This window comes from Mustela lutreola, chromosome 1 (genome assembly GCF_030435805.1).
Source record: "Mustela lutreola isolate mMusLut2 chromosome 1, mMusLut2.pri, whole genome shotgun sequence".
Lineage (NCBI taxonomy): Eukaryota > Metazoa > Chordata > Mammalia > Carnivora > Mustelidae > Mustela > Mustela lutreola.
Genome location: NC_081290.1, coordinates 153,788,500 through 153,808,898, shown reverse-complemented (window position 1 = coordinate 153,808,898; position 20,399 = coordinate 153,788,500). Strand labels below are relative to the sequence as shown.

At 43.5% G+C, this 20,399-nt stretch overlaps 1 protein-coding gene and 1 long non-coding RNA gene across 2 annotated transcripts in view; both read left to right on the top strand.

Moving 5' to 3' along the window:
- Positions 1-20,399, top strand: part of XKR6 (XK related 6) — a 299,975-nt gene that overhangs the window by 202,060 nt on the left and 77,516 nt on the right. The window lies entirely within an intron of this gene.
- LOC131833674 (uncharacterized) overlaps positions 15,847-20,399 on the top strand; it is a 28,690-nt gene continuing 24,137 nt past the window's right edge. The window contains exon 1 of the long non-coding RNA XR_009354569.1: positions 15,847-15,881. This is a non-coding gene — a long non-coding RNA (uncharacterized LOC131833674). The remainder of the gene's footprint in view (positions 15,882-20,399) is intronic.

Genomic DNA, 20,399 nt, shown 5'->3' with positions numbered 1-20,399 from the left:
CAACTCTCTGACCCCAGGAATTCTCTGTCACCTCTGCTGTATTCTCCATGACACTTAAGTCCATCTGTATCAGTTGATTGTTTACTTTCTCCTTCCCCATTAGATTATAGGTTCCGTGTGGCCAGGGGTCTTTACCCCTTTTGTTCTCTGTGGTACACTTAGCAGCTAGGGTAAGCCTGGTACTTGGTAGAATCTTCCAAAGTACTTGTTGAATGAATGAATGAATGAATGAATGAAAACTTTCAGAGCCCTTCTCAGCCTGTCTCTCCTCCTCTCCAGTCTCATCTACCATGTATCTGTGCCCTTTTGGAGAATGCCTGTCTACTCTGTGGCTATTGGGCAGGATGCTACTTCCCCACAAGGGCCTGCCTGGGACTCCTGTCCCGGTAGCCCCCTGGTATCTGTGAGAATCCATATTTCCTTTCTTTTGGTTCCTGTGACATTCCCCACTTGCTTATGTGATGGCACTTTTGTCACGGTATTGTTACAATGGCTTGTTTTCATGGCAGTCTCTCCTAGTAGGTGGGGTATCCCTGAAGGGAGTGCAGTGTGTGGAAAGATGCATGAGTTTGGGGCTGGTTCAAATTCCAGCTCTGCTGGTAACTGCTGTGGGTTGGGGCAAATTACTTAACTGTTCTGAGATTTAGTTTTCTCACCTGACAAATAGGGATAATAATCTTGACTTGATAGGGCTGCTGAAAATTAGAGGCAATGGATATGGTGTGCATAGCAAAATACCTAGTGCATAGTAAGCATGGCATGGTGTAGCAGGACGTTATGAATAAACATGACCATGTCACTCTAGCCAGATTTCAGCAGCTGCTGTGGTAGGAAGCTGGTGGTCAGTCAATGGCCACACTATCCTGAATGGACCCAATCTTGTCTCACCTTCGAAGCTAAGTAGGGTTGGGCCTGCTTAGTACTTGTATGGGAGAGGAAGCTTGTGTTCTTCGGCTTCTTGAGAATATCTGGTTTCACTTTGTGTCAATGTCATGAAAGAAGAAAAGGTAGGAGGACTATTCTTTTAGATTAAAGGACACTAGAGAGGCCTGGCAGTGGGAACAGAATATGTAAGCATTGAGGTTAGACCAAAAAAAAAAAAAAAAAAAAAAAAAAAATGCTATAAGGGACATTTTGGGGAAAAATTGGAAAGTTTTGAGTGTGGACTAGTTATTGACTCTTAAATACATTTCTTGTGTGGAATTAATAAAAATGTTTAACAAGTGCTGATTGTGTGCTAGACATTGTGTTAGAAAAGCATTTTACATATGCTGTATCATCTCTGTGAGGTAAGTGAGGAGTGGACACTTAGGGGAGGGAAATAATTTTCCCAAAGTCATATCACATGAAGTGCTGGCACTGGTTATTATTATTATTATTATTTCAAATGTTTTATTTATTTGAGAGAGTATATACATGTGAGCAGGGGGAGGGGCAGAGAGAGAGACAGAGAGAGAATCTCAAGCAGACTCCCCACTGAGCACAGAGCCCAGTGTGGGGCTCAATCCCATGACCCTGAGATCATGACCTGAGCCAAAACCAAGGGTCAGCTGCTTAAGAGGACTAAGCCACCCAGGTGCTCCTAGGGCTGCTTATTATTATTATGTTTTAATAAACATCATATTTTAGAACAGTTTTAGATTTACAGAATTATTGCAAAGGTAATGCAGAGTCCCAATATATTCCAAATCCAGTTTCCCCTATTATTAATGCCTCACACTAGTATGGAATATGTGTCACAATGAATGAACCAATATTGATACTTTATTACTAACTAAAGCCCATATTTATTCAGATTACCTTAGTTTCCTGAATTTCCTTTTTCTGTTCCAAAATCCTGTTCAGGAATTTTTGTCATCATGTCTCCTTAGACTTCTTTAGACTATGACAGTTTCTCAGATTTTTCTTGTTTTTGTTAACTTTGATATGTTTGAGGGGTACTGGTCAGGTGTTCTACGGAAGGAAGAATGACTTGAACCAATTTTGAACCCAAATTTGTCTCATTCCAAATTCATGCTATTTCCAGCAGGCCATATCTCTTTTCACAGAGACAGAGAAAGAGAGAGAGAGAGACAGAGACAGACAGACAGACAGACAGACATTGATTTACTATGGAGTGAGTTGTCAAAGGCCAAGAAGTTGCAACCCACATCTGTTCACTTTCTAGGAGATATGTAGCTGGGGGCCCGACTCCTTGTCTCTGCTAACAAAGGTCCCTACACAGCTTTAGACAGCAGTTTAAGAAGAACAACTCCCTCTTAGCCCTTGCTCTTTTTGGACTTGAAGGTCCTCTTGTGTCTAAATGGATGATTTAGCTCCAGGAGAGCCACTAGGCTGCAGTGGACACAGGTGCTCTTTTTCATTAGGCCTGGGGCCCTGTGACTAGGTTGCTTTGCATGATAGGAGCAGCTTGGCCTGTGGCTTACCCAGGCTCCCAGCAGCACCTCAGCCCAGACAGATGTGTTCTGTCTGCTTGTGGACTCTGTGGGAAGCCTGTGGAGCCCCCGAGGGGCTGAGCACAGCAACGGATGGAATGCTCCAATCTGAGGAAGAGGGAATCAGAGAAATTCTTGGGGGTAGGTAGCAGGTTTTCATGTGCTGCCCATCTGCCTGTGTACCTGGGTCAGACTTTAGGGTAGACATCTGAGCCAAGTGGGAAACAAGGCTGGTGTGGTGCGGTATTGTGGATGATTTGATGAGAGATAGGGCTTGACTCTGTGGACAGTGGGAGCCAGTGAGGGTGTTTGAGCAGGACAGGGCATTGTGAGAATAAAATGAAAGAATCCTTGGTTAAACCAGCAACTTCTCCACAGGGGTCACAAGTGAGGTGCAGACGATGGGCTGGCAGACCCTCATTGGCACAGAGCTTCACTGTCCTCCCCATGTAGCAAATGCTACAGTCAGAGATGCAGTTCAGTCCCTGCAGGCAACAGTGAGAAAAAGGTGGACCCATGCTTCCCCCTCTTTCCTCACTCAGTCCTGGTTTCTTGGCTCAGGTCCCTACTACCTCAGCCCTGCCATCCACCTCTGTGACCTCAAGCTCTTTCCGCTGATTGCTACACTCACCTGAGTTTTACCTCTCCTACCTCAAGGGAAGGGGAGCAAGACCAGATGAAGGAGCCTAGAATGAAGCCAGGGCCGCCAAAGATGAACTTCAGGTTCCCATAGTGCTCCCTGGCCCACCCTTGCATCCGAGTACATGAAATCCCTGTAGAGCTTTCCCCCTTTTGTTTTGCTTCCTGCATTTTTCACCAGGTGTGCTTTGTTGCGGGCCGGGAGAGAAGAGCTGGCTCCACCATCCTGTTTTCTTCTGTGGGTTTGGTGTCATCTGTTCTGTTCTGGATTCCTTGATAATTGGTGGCAATCATGCTGTTGATAACTAACAACTAATAAATAACTAAACTTTATTTCTTTGTGCAAGTAAAGGGCTGCAGGAAGTCTGACCTGTTATAAGGGAAGTATTAGTTTTCAGGCATCAAACGGTCATTGGGACCCAGGTTATGCCGCTGGAACAACAAAAGCTCTCCCATTATCACCTGGTTTTGAGGAGGGCATATTACTTGAGATGCATTTGGTGTCAAGGAACAGAATACTCAGTTAACAGAGGCTAAATAACAAAGACATTTAATTATCTCACATGACAAGATGCTGGAGATGGGCATTTCCAAGAATGATCTAGCAGTTTAAAAATGTTAGGACATTGGATCCTTGTCTCTGTGACTCTCCTGAACTGTCTCTCATGGTCATAAATTGGCTACCACAGCTCCAAGTATCAGAGCAGCATCCCAAGCTGGAAGCAAGGGGATTGGTATAAAATGAGCCTTTTTCTTTCCTTTTATTGAGGAGTAAAATCCAACCAGAGGGTTCATCCATGTTGTGGCATGTGTTAGAATCACAGTCTTCTTCCTTTCTAAAGCTGAACAGTGTTCCATCGTAGTGTAGACCACATTTATTTTATCCACTCATCCATTCATGGACACTTGGGTTGCTTCCACCTTTTAGTTATTATAAATAGTGCTGATATGAATATGGGTGTCCAAATATCTCTTTAAGTCCCTGCTTTCACTTCTTTTGGGTATATAACCAGAAAATGAATTGCTGGGTCATATGTACGCTCATTTGTAATGGCTGCACGGCCTTCCATGGTATGGAAATATTTAGCCAGTTTTCTATTGCTGATCTGGTCGGCAGTTGCCACTTTTTATAAACTTCAGAATAATAAACATCCTTGTTGACATATTTGTCCCACAGTGAGCTTTTAAAGACAGATTTGAGCATTTCACTTCTCTGGCTCAAGACTCCCAGGGCTCCTCCAAACTGATACACTTAACTCCATTTTGCAGCTCAGGGGATGAAACCCTTACATTTTGGTCCCAGCTGTCACTGTTCTCCCTCACTCACTAATTACTCACTCATGCAATGCTCCAGGACCTTCTGTACACTCATTACCCAACACTCCTTCCCACTCCCTGTTTTTGTACATGTTCCTCCCTCTCCTTGAAACATATGGCCATCTTTCTTTCCACCAGGATTTGAAAGCCTTCCCAAAAGTTCACCTTGACAGTATCTTCCGCTATGAACTTCCTGTTCACCATCTCAAGCAGAATTAACTACATCCTTCTCTGTGCTTGCAGAGTTCCTTACCTATGTCTGTTAGAGCATTTATCATGAGTTGGCATAGTTATATGTTGATGGAGCAGCTTGAAAAAACAGAAAGAGGGGAGGTTTTGCGGTCAAATAGACCCACTCCAGAATCCCAGTTCTTACAGTATGACATTGGACAGGTTGTGTAGCTTCTCTAAACCTTACTTTACTCATTTGTAAAATGGGGATCATAATTTCTACTACTTAAAGATTATTTAAGGATTAGAGAGGATGAATGTAACCCACAGTGCTAACACAAATTAAATACTATAGTATTTGTATAAGTATGATAGCTATGATGACCAGTGCTGCCGCTGATGATGATGAAGATAGAATGATGATGGTGGTGGTGGTGATGGTGGTTGGCGTGATAATGATGAGATTGGTAGTGATGGTGATGATGATGGGATTGATAGTGGTGATGATGATGATAAGCGTGGTGGTGATGATGGTGGTGAGGGTGACAATGATGGGATTGATAGAGGTGGTGATGTGATGATGTTGGTGGTGATGGTGGTGGTGATGATAATGGGGTTGATAGTGATAGTGGTGGTTATGATAGTGGTGGTGATGATTGTGATAATGATGGAGATGATGATAGTGGTGCTGATAATGATGGGATTGATGGTGTGGTGCTCTTGATGAAGGCAGTGATGGTGATGGCAGTGGTGATAATAATGGGGTTGATGGAGTTAATGGTGGTGGTGGTAAAGGAGGTGACGATGATGGGGATGATGATCACAGTGATGTACTTGTCCCTCTGATAGAATGTGATCACTCTTCAGACAGGTACTATGCAGCTTCATCTCTGCTTTATCACTTCTGCCATAGAGCAAATATATAGTAAAAAAACAAAAACAAAAACAAAAAAAAAACAAAAAACGTTAATTACTTCAAGGCTAAATTGCTTTGGGGTGGGGGTGGTCCTTCCTGAATTAACCTGTTTAGTCCCAGCCAAGCCTCCCTTCTGAATCCTTCCTGGTTATGAATTTTGTGAGCTGAGGAAGCACAGTGTGTAGAGCCCCCAAACTAGAGCTGCGATATTGGGGTCTGCCCTCAACACTGCCCTTAACTGGGCCAGTCACCTCCTTTCTCTGGGCTTTGAAGCCCTCATGAACCCCTCCAACTCTCCTCACACAACACTGGATTACAATCAAAGGTGCCTTGCTCAGTTAACTATACCCAGATTATTTCTAGGATTGAGTTTTATATCCCAGCTCTAAGGGGCACCAGAGTCTGAGGATGGAGACTGTGCTCCACTTCCCCTTTGTCTCATTTTCTTGGCCCTCGGAGTGCCCAGTCCTGTGCTCAGCACAGAGCTGGTGTCTTGGCCATGATGGTGATGGGGCTGGATGGGAGAAGACAATGCTTGCGGTTATTGAACACATGGCCCAGTCTATCCCATGGATGGGGAAGAGCAATTAGTTTTCAACAGTGTATCCCTTGTCAGGAATGTTACTGAGGGCCTCCTGTGCGGGGCTGGTGGGAGAGGATCTGAACGTTTACCACCCCTACTCCTTTACACTTGCTATAAGTATTGGTCAATTTATACTCTCTACAATTTCTTTCTCCCCCAGCAATGAAGAGAATGACAAACACTGCTGAGTGCTTGGTCTCTTCAAGGGTTATGAAACTGCCACATCTGTATACTGAGTGATTCTTCCCCCCAAAAGTTCAGTCTAGGAGGGAAGATCATATATGGACATAAGTAATTATGGATAAAGTATGCCAGAGAAGGTTTTCAGAATTCAGAACAGATGTCCTTGTGGAGGACTGTGCTGGCCATCCCAGGACAGGGAAGAGCGGAGCGTTCCTAGAAGGGACATGCCTTGAACAAAGTGCACAAAGGCAGAAGTGGTTTGAAGTGATTTGTACTTCCCTGGTGAGAGCCTGGAAAGAGTTTACATTCTTTGGAACCTATGAAGTTAGAACATGGATTTATCCTCTTAAGGCATCTACTAGAGAAGAAAAGGAGAGTTATTCTAATAATCCCAAAGGTCTGATTAGAAACCTGAGGTCTGTTGAAAGGAGGAGCTGTGGGGAGCAAGGGGGCAATGAGAGAATGTGTGTAGACTGGGAAGGCCTGAAGTGCAAAGTGCAAAGCCCTGAACCCAAAGGGCTCCTGGGTCATCAGTGGGACCAGATCCAAAGCCTACATGCCACTTGCCTGTGACTGGCTCTGAGAGGCCCAGCTGGCGACGCTTTGGTGACTCAGAGTCTGTGAGGTTCTGAGGCGTGCAGGTCAGGAAGTTCCTTCTTTGTCTCATCCCAGCTTTGCTTCAACACAACACATGGGCTCTCTCTTTGCTCTCCTTTCCTTACTCTAGTGAGCTCCCAAGATGCAGCAGTGACAGCACGCCATCATTCCTGTGGACCCAGAGGCAGTGATGGAGTGAGCCTGGCTGGCCCAGAATTGCCATCCAGAGATCAACTCCAGGAGATGGAGGAGAATTTTTCTTTACACATCAGACAAGTTTTTCTGCTCAGTTGGAATAAACTTGTATAGTCAATGAGATCAGAGTTTGAGTTTCTGAGGATCAAGGACTTTTCCTGCCTAGCTGTTTCCTTCAGCTTCTATTTGAGGGAGTCTCAGGGAAGTATGCTATAAAGAGACCACTTACTACCTGGGTGACTCTGAGCAGGTCGTTTTTTAACTCTCTGAGTTTTGGTTTCCCCCTCAAAAATGAGGCTCATCTTTCACAGGGTTGTTTTCGAGTAAGAGGAGAAAATACAGGTATGGTCTCTAACACTTAACGTATGCTCAGTAAATGTTAGTTCTGTTTCTCATTTCCCATGTGCTAAATCATTACATATAAATCCAGCAACTGTTTTGCTCTTTCTTCTGCCTAGATTGGGAATTCAGACACGTCTAGGCTTTGTTTTAAGTTGGGAGGAGGGGTACACTTTCCTACAACAGAAAGGCAAAGCCTCGAGGAGAGGAAACAACAGAATATCTAGGAAAGAAAAATGATGCTCCAAAACATGTAACATATGTGTATCAAAAAGCAATTATGTGCTCAGTGAGGAAGAAAACAGTGTGCTGTGATGCACTGTTCCTTATTTCTCATTTGGATCCCATTTCAGCCTTGTGGAGGGTTTAGCTGCAGGGACCTTGTCTCTTCACTAGAGGGCGACAGGGCAGTGAGAGTGCCCCAGGCTCTGCTCCTGCCCCCTTCTCCCATAGAGCCTCACACAGGCTTCTAAAGGTGGACTTCATCATTCAGAATTAGTGGAAAGAAGAAAAGATTAGGAGCCAGGAGGGCTTGATTCTTATCCAAAATATGTCTTTCAATGGCTCCATGACTCATAAAAACATTTCACCTCAGTGGGTCTGTTTCTTTGTCTATAACATGAGTGTGTTGGGTTAGGTGCTCCCAACTCCTCTAAGGACAGAGTTTTTGGTTACTTTCACAGATGGAAATCTCTATTAACTAAACCCATGGTCTGGGGAAGTCATAGAAACAATGCAACCAGACTATCTTCCTCTCTTATATTTCTCTAAATACTCTAAATGTTTATAAGCAAGACTAGAGTTGTCCTAGCTGTTCTTAAATCTTGGAGAAACTTTCTCCACCCGGCCCCATGACTTGCACTATGGCCTGGAGCTGAACATCTCATGCTGTCCCAAAGTGACTGGTGGGCTCTGTCTGCACACAGTTCATGTCCACCCCATCTGCAGGACGGGAGCCAGTGCTCTTAAAGATTTCTCTTAACTCTTTTCTTAATCAATCAAACCAGATATAGAAACAAGACTTATTTCCTCCATCTCTTTGGGCCACCTCACTACTTGGTTAAATATGGAAAACAGCTTTTTTCAGAACATTTAATTTATTTTGGTGTCTAGGAATAGACTTTTTGTTCTCCACAGTGTCAGCCCCGTTCTTCCCTTTCGAAACTAAAGATCTGGCGACTATTGATTCATTCCTTTAAACATTTTGTTCTGGGAATAGAAAAGCACAAATGAAGAGAAAACTCTCACTGATAAGGTCTTTACCCGGTACCAATCTGTCAACATCTTGTCTAATTTTATTTTAGTATTTTAATTCACATTAATGAGAGGATATTATAAATGCAATTTGCATACTGAATGCTAAATTCTTCTCCTAACATATTATGTGCATTTTCTCATGTCGGTAAAATAGAATTTGAATACCTGCAATGACTTCATAGAAGAAATGAGTCTTAACTTGGTCATTTCCTCAAGGATGGACGTTGAACTTGCTTTCAGCTGCTCAGTGCCATAAATAACACAATGATCGAACCCCTTCACAAACATGATAACTCCTTCTGACTGAAATTTTCCCTTCTTAATGTCATCAAAGTATGTTTGAAAGAGTAAGACAGCTGGGCATACAAAGGGGAAGTAAAGGAACAAATATTTAAGGATTTCTGTTACCTTCCCGGTGTGGAATGGAGGGTAATTTATTCTTCACATTTATCTTTAGGACAATCGTAGGAGCTAGGTTTTACAGTTGGAAAACTGAGACTGCAAGAGATTTGGGAATTTGACTGGCAAGTCCCATAGCTAGTGAGCAGCTGTGCCAGGATTTGACCTTGAGTTTGTCTGGCTGCAGAATTAGTTTATCCCTCACTGCCACATTGCGGGGAGGCAGAGGGAGCAGAGTCGGTGGGGTCTGGGCTGGGCTGCAGGGAGCTGGCAGGCCCACTGCCAACAAAGAGTATTCAGATCATAGTGGTTGAGGTGCTTGTCGGCCCAGGGGAACTGGAGCCTGGCTTGGGGCAGTGGAAGAAGTGAGCACCCTATTAGGAAAGCTAGAGAGAGTCTCTGCCAAGGTTTCTAGCTGGTTTGCTGGACAAACAGCCTGAGTCCCTGCTTCTTCATCAGCTCCTGCTCTTGTCCACCACTTTTCTCTACCACTCCTAATAAATCTGAATCATAGTTTTTGGCTTTGTACTCACAAATTTGAAGTGGAGTTCTTACCAGGCCTGTCAGTAAGACGGAGCAGAGAGAGTGAGAAGGAGAGGTGAATTCCAGGAATCTGGACTATTTTTAAACACATCCTCGTTATTCGAGATCTTGCAGGTCACTGGTATCAGAGAAGAATTTTGCAGCCCTGACAGCTGGTGTTAAAACAATTAGGCTCAAAATGACAACCATGGGATGTGTGTATATGTGTGTGCGCACACATGCGGCCATTCTTCCTCATTCTCTACATCACAGGGAAGCTTTCCCAGGCCTGTTTTGGGCAGGGCCAGCTGGGTCAGTGGGAAGATGGGATCTTGGGAGTGAGCTTTGGACTGTGTCTGAGGGAGAGCTGGTGACAGGCATCACCCCAGACCAGCTGCCTCCTCTCCCTGTCCCTAGCCTTCTCTTATATAAACGAAAGGGTAGGATTAGGACCTCTGTAAATGCCCCTTCAGCTCTAGGACGCATCCTGTGATTAGGACTACAAATGCCTCTCACAGTGTTATTTTATGGTCTTTGTGAGGTCCCTTCCCTGTCGTCCTCCACTTGCCCTGATCATGCCTGACACTCTACGAGTTTTACCTTGGTTGCTTATTAACATGGAATTCTCTGGAAGGGCAAGGGACAGTTATGTCTAGCCTCTCATCCATGGCCTCAATCACTTGTCATTATTTGGACACAACTTCCCTTTCATTTTCATTCCCCCTGCCCCCCAGTACTTCCTACCTGAATTGGTCAGGGTTCTCCAGAGAAACAGAACCAATAGAAGATGTAGAAAGAGATCAAGGACAGAGACAGAGAGATATTCATTATAAGGAATTGGCTCACACAGTTATGGAGGGTGATAAGCCCCAGCATCCATAGTTGGTGATCTGGGGGCCCAGGAGAGCCAGTGTATAATTCCAGTCTGAGTCTGAAGGCCTGAGAACCAGGAAGGCCAATGGCGTTTTCCAGTCTGAAGGCTGGTAGGCTCAAGACCCAGGAAGAGCTGATGTTTCAGTGCTAGTCCAAAGGCAGGGAAAAAAATCCCAGTCAGAACACTGTCGGGCAGGAAGAATTCTCTTTTATTCAGGGAGGGTCTTCATTGGATTGGATGAGGACCACCCATATTAGGGAGGGTAATCTGCTTTACTCAGTCTACCGATGCAAATGCTAATCTTACTCAGAAACACCCTCATAGAAACACCCAAAATAATATTTGACCAAATGTCTGGGCACCTCATGGCCCAATCAAGTTGACACAAATTACATACCACCCAATCAATATTCTTTACCCCCCTCTCCCCCCCAAATACCTACTGCTTTCCATGGTCCCCTACAGAGGTTCCTGTCTACAGGTCATTGCACATGCTATTCCCTCTACCTACAGTGGCCTCCTCTCCACAACCCTGGTCTATAGGAAGAAATTTTACCTGTGGTGCCTTAATTATCTTTTCATATGGCCATCTCTGCAGGTAGAAGGAGAGGCCAGGGTCTGCTATATTCTGAGGAGGCTAAAAGCATAGACTCTGGAGTTCCACACTCTGGGTTTACCTCCTGGGTCTTCCAGTTACTAGGGGTCTGGCTTTGGGTTAATTTGTGCTCCATCTCTTCAATCTGCACAAAGGAAATAGTAGTTATACTTCCCTGGTGGGATTGTCTTGAGGATTGAGTGAGGCAAAGCACATAAAGCTTGTAGAACAGCATCTGATACACAGAAAAGGTGGGACACTTATAAAGTGTTATTGTGGTTGCTGTCATCCTTGGGTTGAGCACAGAGCCTGACATATACCAGGTGCTCCTTAAGTCTTTGCTGAGTGGAGTCACTTATAATAAAGTGTGTAGAGAAGGTATGAAAGTCAGCACATATGAGGTGGCTTGAGGAAGGACTATGAAGACACCTTTGTTTATTACTCTCCTTTTCCCCAAGGCCAGTCCCTTTTCTAGGGACCAGAGCAGTCATCGCACAGTAACATATGTATATTTCACTTTACACCCTCTCTGCCTACTGGAGACAAAAAGCTCAGAGAATGCAAATGGGTGGGTGTAATGTTTTATTATTCTTCAAAGAGGAAAATTAGAGAGAAACCTGTAATTGGGAAGATTTTATTTCATGCTCTCAGCAATGTAGAGATGTGCTCCCCTTCTTCACACTTAACTTCTCTTGTATGTAAAGAACATAAGAAAAAAAGCAGAGACTAGAAAAAAACAATTCAAAGCCTTTCCTCAAATTAGCTGGGAGCAGTCAGAAAATAGTCAGGAGAGAACAGAAATCACTGAGAGAGGAGTAAAGTGCCTAGTAGAGCTTTGGACACTCAGATAATAAGAAACTTACCATGTCCACTATTCTGCACACCCCTGAAATTGCCTCTTCATAGAATACAGACAGGGTGAGTTACAAAGGATATTTTCATCAATATTTAAGAAAAATATTATTGCTCTGAGAAGAGCAATTACTAAAGAAAAGTATCTAACTTTCCAGGTATCACTTCCTTTAAAAGTTCTCTCCCTGTTTATATTTATGTGAGTGTGTGGCATAGAATCCCAGAACATTAATCCTGAAGAGTTTTAGAAAAGATCCAGTTATCTAGTCTCTGTTATCATATACATAAGGAAACTGAGACCCAAGATGATGGGTTACTTGCCCAAAGACACATAGCAAGTGTAAATTGCAAGTCCTTCATATGATCTGATCACATTCACTAAGTGCCCACCTGACCATGTCCAGCAAAGAGATGTTGTCAAATAGATTTCAACCCTTGGAGCCAAACCAACTCCAGGGGAGGGTAATTGATTAATGGTGTACATGTGAATGTGTACATGTATACAACCTCTCAAAAACTCCACTAGGCAATAGAATAATATACTAATTTCTAATCAATAGGACTTTGTCACATGGTCAAGTCATATTGTTCCCAATCGGCAGAGGTCTGACTCTAGAACAAGCTAACGTCTGTGGAGCATGTTTACAGAGTGTGGTGGTTAATTTTATGTGGCAACTTGACTGTGCCATGGGGTGCTAGATGAAGCATTATTTCTGGGTGTCTCCAAAAGAGATTGACATTTGGGTTGGTCAACTCAATAAAGCTGAATGCCCTCCCCAGTATGGGTGGGCCTCTCCAATCCATTGATGGCCTCAACAGAACAAAAGGTGAAGGAAGAGCAAATCTGTTCTCTCTCCTTGAGCTGAGACATCCCTTTTCTCCTGCCTTTGGATATTGCTGCATCTGGTTCTCAGGCCTTTGGACTCAGACTGAATTATACCACAGGCTTTCGTGGGTCTTCAGATTGCAGAAAGCAGATCATAGGACTTCTCTACTGCCATAATTGTGTGAATCAATTTCTATAACCACTCTTCTTTTCTGTGTACTTCTATATATCCTACTGGTTCTGTTTGTCTAGAGACCCCTGATTAATGTACAGCCATAGTTCCACTTAATCCTCAAAACTACCCCATCCAGGAAGTAGAGTGAGTCAGCCCCCTCTCTCCTGCCCCCAGTCACAGCTCAGCCTTCTGTCCTGCTGCATCTCCTTCATTGTATTCCTGGTGCTGAACACCTTCCAAGCTGGATTAAAAGCATTCTCAAGAGAATTTCAGGGGGAAACAGGGACTTGTGATAGATGGTAAAGAGAGAGAAAAGTTGGAGCAAAAGCAGATTGAAGCCCTCAGCCTTACTCCATTTAGAGAGTCCTGTTTATGGAATTAGGTTCTGTTCTCATTGGGTACTGATATCCCCATAAAGTTCGCCAAAGACAGTCTCTAGAAGCAGAAGCCTGGCTTGATTCAGGGAGACTCTCTGGAGCAGAAGGACTCTTTGCTGGCATTGAATGTAAACATGTAGATAACTGGGTGTGGGTGTTTTTTCCTACAGAGTACTCATTGCTTTTCTAAGATTCTCAGTAGTTTAATGACTTCCTAAAAGGGCTGAATATGGGGTCTGAGTGTGGTGTGTCTGAAGTAATGGGGTCTGAAGTAGTAGGGGGGGTGTGTGGTAGTAGGGAGCTTTCCTTAGGATATGGGACTTCAGAGCTCTCAACTGTGGGGTCCAGAACAAGGAAACATCTTGAGAAATACTGAGGAGATTGATCATGGGGAACATGGGATGTCCCTGAAGCCCTGTCATTGAAAGTGACCTAGAGAATGGCTGGAAGGATCCTTTGGAGTCACCTCGCTCCCTGCTCCTCAGAGGAGGAGCTACACCCCTGGCTGGCTTACCTCTCTATATTCATGGCATCTCCACTGAAGGAAGATCCTCCTCCCCCATTAATTTCACCCTCTGGCATGCTGCAGCCTCCCATTAGGCAGCTTTCTTGATTTCTAGTTCAGCCTTGCAAATCAACATCTCCAATTTAATAGCTTACAAATGGATTTTTCCTATCTCCTGCCTCTTACCAGCATACACTGGTAGCAAAGACAAAAATGTTTTCTTGTCTATACAACCTGCATGGTCACTGCTTGTTGAGGCTTCTTGCCATGTTGTTCTAGCCCAAGTCTCTCAGGTTCTCAGGCAATACTGTCTAAATACAAGCAGTCCTTGCTGGGAAACCAGAGACTGTAACTCACAGTCAACCTTATCTCTTATAACAGCCTTGGCAAAGATACAGCTTGTGATAAAGGAAGCTGGTTTTCCGTGTGTCCCACTCATCTCTTCTACCATCCCTATGCTTTTTCTCTCCTTTTACTGGAAAGCGGTGGGGAGCATCATAAGTTTCGGAATTCGGTAGAGTTTTATTTGCACTCTGGCTCTGCCATTTATTAGTCCTGGAGCTCAGACAAGTTACCAAAATCCTCTGAGTTAGTTTCCTCATCTGTAAATGGGTATGATTTTTCTTGTCTGTAGTTGTTCTGCTGATTAAACATAGTAATACATGTATAAGCAGAGAATAGGCACTTCATAAATACTAGTCTCTTTAAATATTTCAGGCACACATTAAGAGATGATGAGGAAATAACACATAGGTCACCTCTAACTCTGGGATTGTTGAGTCTAATTTCGAGATTTATTTCTTAGAGCAGCTGCAGCTTCACGACCAGGCCTGAGGACTGTTACCTCGCAGAGTTCCCTCTGCATTTCCTCTGACAAGGAACCTCCTGCTGGTTTCCCACTAACCCTAAACTTTGAGATGATCAGACTCCCACTAGTCCCAGCGGAAGTCCTTTAGCCAAGTCCTGCCTGGGAAACATCAAAATCCAGAGGGCTTTGCTGAGGGCCAACCTCAGGAGCAAAGCTGGTAAAGCTGGGAACCAGGCCTGGGGAACTGGCCTAATGAAGACAATGTAACTAAAAAACAATAGGGTTTGAAGGTATACAACAAGCTCAGGCTTGATTCAGGTTGGTACCGATTTTTCCAGGGGTTTAGTTCTTAGGAGCTCCCTAGTATAGTGACATTGGTAGATGGTCACATTCCCTTGTGGGTTGCTTTGAGGAGGGACTTCAGTTCCCAGCTAGGGGTTGGAGTCAGAGCCCACGGGCTGGCAGGGGTTTTAGGAGCCTAGCCAAGATGGCTACAATTTCTAGTGTGTTCTGACTATAGCAGTTAAGTGAAATACTAGGCAGGGTCTAGGCCTTATGATAGGGAAAACCAAGGCTTGGTGGGCACAAGGGTTTTCTGAACTCTGAATTCACTCCAGGCCCCAGCCAGATTAGCATGGGTGGGCTAAGGCTTAGGCTATGGGGCTTGTGTAGTTATGACTATGTGGGGTGGGGAACCCTTGACTCTCTTTGAAAGATCCTGGCTTTTGGGTGATTGGAACTTTTGGGTGATTGGAACTCCAGTGGAAACATTCCAAAGGACAACAGGGCAGGATCCATGGTATATGAATGGGTGAGGAGTCAGGTGGCTGAGGCAGGACTGCTCCAAGACCCAGGGCCTCCCAACGTGTGGTGGGATAAGGCTGAGGCAAGGAGCAGAGGGAGCAGAGCAGAGGGAAGATGCAGAGAACAGCTATTTAGTCTCCCTCCTACTATGCACATCTTACCTACCCTGCATCAGGAGCTTCAGTTGATGGGGCACCTGCTCCTCAAACCTCTGAGCACTGCAGCATGTCCATCCCTGAAAATACAGGCCCCATTCTGGCTCACTGTTAGCACTTCCCCTGGCTGAGAGAGTGACACCAAGGAAGGAAGAATCCATTAAAAATGAGGGAGGTGGAGGCAGAGGAGTTAGACCATTGGGCTTTCACCTCCTCCCCTTCCTCACTGGCTCTTGCCCACCCCCTTTCTTTCTTTCCTTCCTTTTATGACGTCACCTCTCACCACTGCCCTCACACCCTGTCCTTTCCTGCTGTCTGCTCCTCTGCTTCCTGACTGCGGGGCTGCTGCTGCAAATGGTAGGTGCTGATTAAGATGGATGGATTCGTAAGAGGCATTCAATGTGACTAGAATAAAAAGCACCACAGCCTCTCCTGGACACGAAGGCATGTGGCCAGAAAGTAGCATCACTCAGGAGGTTACTTTACTACTGCAGCTCCTCCTTAAAATAGCATGTGCCCCTCCATGTTCCATTTTGGTTTCTATTTATATAGATGTAGATACACACATATATACATTTTTAAACAGAATGTTTTCTCTATTTCCCACCTACCCTCTTCTCTTCCTCTTTGGTATTTATTCATGGAGACCAGACACCAATTTTTAGAAGAAGCGTTAAGGATCCAAGGTCGCTGGGGAAAGGTCACATTCTCTGACCTTCTGAGGTGGTTTGCTGTCTCAGATCAGCTTGAGGGTTAACACCATTTAGGAACTCAGTGGAGCTGAGTTTGAGATGATAGAGGTCCATTTGGTGGTGCTGTTTCAGGGGCTGTGGATGTGCCTCAAGGACCACCCCTTTCTCCCATCTCCTGCAGAACTGTAGCTGCAACACTTGTTCTCTTGAAGATGCAGAATTGACATGCTTAATACACAGTCTGACTGTGTATCCAACTGCTTGGTTACTAGAATGGAGAAGATCAGGGAATTTGTTCAAGGTCATGTGGAAGTGGAGGCTTTACTCCCAGATTCTTTCCTGGGATGTCCAATGTAGATCTCACTTCATGACAAGAATGAGGGAGATTAGGGTTCACTTTAACACATCGGACCTATTTTAAATGTTCACAGGCTGCTACTTATTCAAGGTTAAACGCTAAGTTTCTCACTATACAGAGAAATAGAGACCTTGTTTATAGACAATGCTGGTGAATTATCAAGAGATGCACATCAGCCCCTCTAAGCATGGAGAAGGCATTAGGTACTAGCTAGACACATGAGCTCTGGCATACAGTCAGAGAGGTGAGCTTTTGGATAAATAAATTCTTCATTCTAATAAATAGCCACTAAAATCTATTGGTCTGTGGTGTGTGTGTGTGTGTGTGTGTGTGCACATGCATGCATGCTTATGGTTAAATGGTGCTGCAGAATTTACTACCAACTGTAATTTTTTTGGTAAGCTTTTAAAAAAATAATTGATAGCTGAACAGCAACAGGCTAGAAGGTGATGATATCATCACTCTGCTATTTATAGATCTCTATTCTCTGAAGAGTGCAGATCTTGATATTTAGATTATGAAGGCCTGTGGGTAGGACTCCTGCCCAGTTCTGTGCTTCCTGCTGTACCCATCACATGGCTGTCTCATGACATCCGTTGTTAACCACCTGTTTATAAAAAGGAAGCTGAAATATGGAGCCAGGATTTTAGTGGAGAATGGAATTATCCAGTTTTACATTCCCACTTTTTTTTTTCACTAGGCTTTACCCATTTGGTGTATTTGGAAGCAAAACCAGAGATGAAAAGGATTTGAACCAGTCCCAATTTGGATGTATGGTCAGGAGTAAAAGGAAGAGTGTCATCTTACATAGGATGAGGAAAGAAAGTTGAGCGTGACTGAGATATAGACACTGAAATATAAATTACTGAAGACAGTAATCCTACAACCTCACCTTTAATGAAATGTAGACTAGGAACCATGATTCTGACCTGATTTAGGGCCAGAGGTTAGCCATTAGCTGCTCACCCAAGTCCATAGAGAACCTTGCTTGAGCCTGGATTATTCTTCGTGTAGAAGGTCCCCTGTATCTGCTCTTATATTGGTTTGAGCTGTTATTTTGCAGCAAATTAAGACCTCTGGCAATCCCAAAGACCCAGAAAAGATAGACTCATTTTGTTCAGATCTTAACATCCAAATAAATCTTGAATTGAAGTGCTTCTTTGAATCCTCTGAATCATAATGACCCTCAGGCTTCAGTTAACCAGAGGATCAAGGAAAAACTAACTCAAGTTTAAAAGAAAAGGGGAAGGCACTTTCAGCTAGAGCAAAGCTTTGAATACAAGTTTGAGCCACTTGGGTTGTGACTAGGAACAACTATTGTTTGAACCAGAGAAGGCTTTTCAGATCCACGGTCAATAGTGCTTGTTGTGAAAATAACAGTCAACTATTCTGCAGCAACCACAGACTCTGATAAATCCCAGCCGCTCTGACTTGGGAGCCAGAACCTGCTTTTGGAGACGAAGCTGGCTTTCAGGACCACGGCCAGCAGCAGCCTTGCACACTAACAACTCCTTCGAACTGGAGCAGTTCTTTGTTAACACTGCATTGAAAATCACTCTGCAAATATAACCACTACCCATCCAGATACCTGGCTATTGCAAAACATTTTTTAAAATATAGTGGTCCATCACCTTACAACTTCTCATAGGAGGTATGGAGTATCATGATTACAATCAGCATTTTATAAGGATTGTCACTGCTCTCTAGGAAATAATGATGACCTCCTGTAGATCACATAGTACAACAGGGACCATGATCTGATTCCCAGTGTGTGATCTGTTCTGTGGACCTTCTGATTGCCTGAATATGGGTAGATCAAGACTGAATCATGGCATTTCATCAGAATCTGCATGTAGCAAACAGAAGTCAGTCAATGGACACCAGAAGTGATGGACTGAGGAAGTCAGTTTGGCTAGATCATTTCTCATGTAATCTCTGCTGTACTGTTCCCTGTTCATAAGGAAGCACTTTTTTCCCCAATAGTCTGTGACCCAGACGGGGCATTTTCCCCCTCTGTGTTATCACAATATTATTAATAATGCCTTTTGAGTGTATACTATCTGCCAGGCAGTATGCTAAATGCTTTACATGTATTATCTCATTAATTTTTATACCTTCAGTTCTGCAAGATAGATAATGATATTGGTCCAGTTTATTGGATACAACTGAAATTTAGAGAGGCTAAAGAATTTATCAAATGGTACATATCAATCAGGTGGTGGAGCCAGAAATTGAACCTATTCTTTCTGATATATTGAGAGCTTATAATTTTAGCCTCTTCTCTCCTTCCTCATGACTTCTTTCAGTGACAAAAACAGATTTGATTTTTCAAATTATACCTATTGTGGGTATTGGTGATCTCATGTTTCTTATGGTTTGTGATTTTGGCCTGTGCAAGCTAACTCTTATGTCCAATTTCAAGTCTGTGTGTAATTACCCCCCTCCCCTGCTCCAACTTTCTTGTTTTCTCACTGACAATTCAACCAAAGGAATCATAAGAAAAGTGTTAACCCACATATAATTTTTGTCAGCTTTGGTGATAGCTCACTATTCATTTCCCCTAATCCAACCAAATGAGTCTTTAACTCACTTCTTCTCTTCAACTAGTGGGTTCTTCAGGTGATTGCACTTACCTGGTCTTTACCCCTCTTAGGCGCTACCCAACTCCCTATATAATATAATAGACCAGAGCTCATGCCCCTTTTAGGCTGTAGACCTCACCCCCTTGTGTGTTTCCTCATACCTAACAAAGGGAGTTGCAGTGAATCAACAGAAGGATGTAACTTGTTCCTGGCAGTATTCAATGAATATCAGAATTGAATCCCACTGGAAATGTTGAGTAAGTATTTTGTGTCCAGGGTAGGGTCCGCTGTCTTCCCTTGAGTCACTTAGAATGTTATGAATTTTTGTTATTGGGAATGCCACTGAATAGAAGGGTAAATCTGTACCTTCAGTCCACAGAAGGGTCAATGGCAGATTGCAGACCTTGAATTCGTAGAGTCATGGTGCTTTGTTTTTGCCAGTTTATTCTGTGAAGAAGTAGGATCAGTAATTCTCTTTGACCTCCTTTCTTTCTTTGGCACCCTAAGCTGGTGCCAAGTTCTGGAATTGTGACACATTTTATACCTCTTGGCTCTGAGTTGCTGACAGGTCTCAGAATAGGCCACGAGTTATTCCCTTTTGTATGCAATATGTAATGAAATATATACTATCTTGCTCCTCAAGAACCTTGATTTATGTGTGTATCCTGCATGGAAAAGGAGAAAAGGGATGGAAGAAAATGAAATTAAGTTTAGAGTCCCCTCATCCTTCAGATCCTGGATTACATTTGCATGACAATGGGGGTTCTCAGCTTTCCGGGAAATGACAGTGGTGTCTATATGGTGTTGATATATCTAAATAATATCTATAAAGTCTACTGGGGATTTCCAAAGAACAAAATCAAAAGATTCCAAAGGAGACCAGAATTTACAAAAAAAAAAAAAAAAAGAAAGAAAGAAAAAAGAAAAGAAAATCACTGAACATCTTAGGGAGAATGACTGAGTTCATTCATCTACTTGTTTATTCAACAAAAATTTACTGAGCCCCTCTTTCATGTCAGGAGCTATGCTAGGTACTAGAGAGACAGTAGCAAACAAAATGAATTAAAAACCCATTCACTCATGGACCTGACATCTTAGCGAGTAGTCAGATAACTGATAATATAAATAAGGAAAATGGTAGACAGTGAGAAGGAACAAAAATTAAAGCAGAGGATTTGGGTCTGGAGAGACTGCTGGAGAAACCGCTCCTGAGGAATTGACTTAAATGATACTGTTTTTTATT